We start from the raw sequence: 2,177 nt of genomic DNA, 5'->3' as shown, positions 1-2,177 counted from the left end.
ATGCGCAGGTGTGAAGGCAAGATTAGTGTGTCTGTGCGTGTGTGTGCTTTGGAAAACGAATTTGACTTCTTTTTCTGATTACTTCTTTGTTTCCGGCCATACAGAAATTTCGTGTAGATTTTTGAGAGTTTGACGTGTTTTGGTTATAGTTTTAGGTTTTCCGCCACAGAAAAAAAAAATTACCCTACAGAGGACTAAAGGTTATGTTATCGAAACTTTCGCTCATTCTTTTCGCCGTGCTTTCTCCTTCATATCTAGCGCAAAGTGAATGCATAACAAAAGTCCAAACGATGCATTCCAGCGTTGCTCCGGCGCCCTCTTGATTCCAGGTTATTTTTCCGGAGTTCGACATTTGCAAGGAATGCGCGGAAGTCGGCTCTATTCCAAGTCATCAGATTCCTTGAAGAAATTCCTTCAACACCACTCGAGGCTAAGAGCGGCGTGCCAAATTCTGCCACCCGTCCCCCCCCCCCCCCAAAAAAAAAAATGCCAACACAATGATAGAAGACCCAGTTATGTGAAGTTTAACATAAGATTGTAACGGAGCTGGAATGAAAACATAAAGGTCTCGAACCGAAATTTACTTGAGACATAGAGGCTAATTCGTGAAAATGAAAGCGTTAACACCTCTGATACACAATTATCTACCTCAAAATAAATATAATAATCTCATGCCACCTTGATTAGTATTACCTTGTTTAATGGGGTAAAAGATTATTCACGATGATTCGGGAACCGCACGTGTCCTGAAAGAGTCGCAGGTGCCCGGCCATTGGTAACGCTGATCTTTCAATGTTCCTTCCTGCGACCCTGTTTTAAAGCCTTTCCTTCATGACCCCTTGAAAAGCCTCTGTACATTAATAGCTACGAGCCGCGTTTCTCCCGCCATCTGGTAATAAGTAATTCATTAGCAAAGAAGTGGTGAATTCTTGAGCAATTTCGCTGCCCAACACTATAGGTGGGGGAGTGACTCGTTGCCATGCAGGAGTCTGAGTCATCAAAAGGAAATGATGCAGTGAATGGAATGGTTGTTTGGTGGTCTGGTGATTGCTGTGGCATGGTGGTGGTAGCGGTGGTGCGGTATGGTGTATGGTGGACAAAGGGCGCGGCGGGTCAGGGCCAACCATCGACTAGGCTTCAGCCCGCACATCGACACCCTCGCCCACCCAGGCTGTGGACGACGCGGCACCTTAATTGAAATTCCTTGCATGCTAATTACGGAATACGTGATTTATATTCTTCCAGGCGAGCGGCTCCGGGAATCATTGTATCTGATTATCTGTTTATTAGGTTATGTTTGTTAAGCATCTCTCTTATTCGCATTAAATTGTACGATATTTTATCTTTTTCTTCTGCATCGTTTGTTTTTTGAGCAAGTCTTCATATTTAGGAAGTAATAAGAATACATACCAATTAGGAGGTCTTGTATGAATTCAGTAAACAGAATAAAATTATACGAAAAGCAGGTGTCATTTTCGTAGCAGTATAAGCATTGTTTGTATGTAATTCTCAGTGAAACAATTGTATCGGGTGGGACTGCGAATTATGTTTGTTATCGTGCGTGATACAAGCAACGCTGTGGCTGTGTGGGCAGGTGGCGGTGGATGTTAACTTCCGAAAGAGGAGCTGTCAAGTGTTCATAAGGAGACTCTTACGTAAGGGTTATACAAGTCATTTAACGCTTATAGGCACTCTGTAATAGGCATAATTTCTTTAGTAGTGATGGCTAGAGTGAAGGAGAAAAACAGATCAAGCTATCATCACCGTAGTGTATTCGTTAATTTGTCAGCATTCGGCAATATATTCGGGTCTCCATATTCTGAATCATCTATCCATTAAGTGAGACCAGTTCCCTCTTTTTCAGTATCAGTTTTGTCCCTACATCGTATATACTTTGCCAGTCACTGAGTCCCGTCACTCGTGCCACATCAAAAGGATTAATTAGACCAAGAGTGTTTTCGGGTAATAGAATCATTCGCGTGAGTCAGTGTTGAGATCTCGATACGTCTTTCGAATCCTGACGCACTGACACGCTGCTCACTTCTTTTGTCTTTGCCCGGTTGTCACCACGCAGCGGGCAGGGGCGACGACGCGGGGGTCGTGGTGATAGTCTGGCTTATTTAGTGTAGTGTAAACAGGTGTAATGGTTGCTGTACGACGACTCCACGCACAGGTAT

The sequence above is a fragment of the Eriocheir sinensis genome, chromosome 44, assembly GCF_024679095.1.
Source record: "Eriocheir sinensis breed Jianghai 21 chromosome 44, ASM2467909v1, whole genome shotgun sequence".
Lineage (NCBI taxonomy): Eukaryota > Metazoa > Arthropoda > Malacostraca > Decapoda > Varunidae > Eriocheir > Eriocheir sinensis.
Note: the sequence above shows the minus strand (reverse complement) of the source record.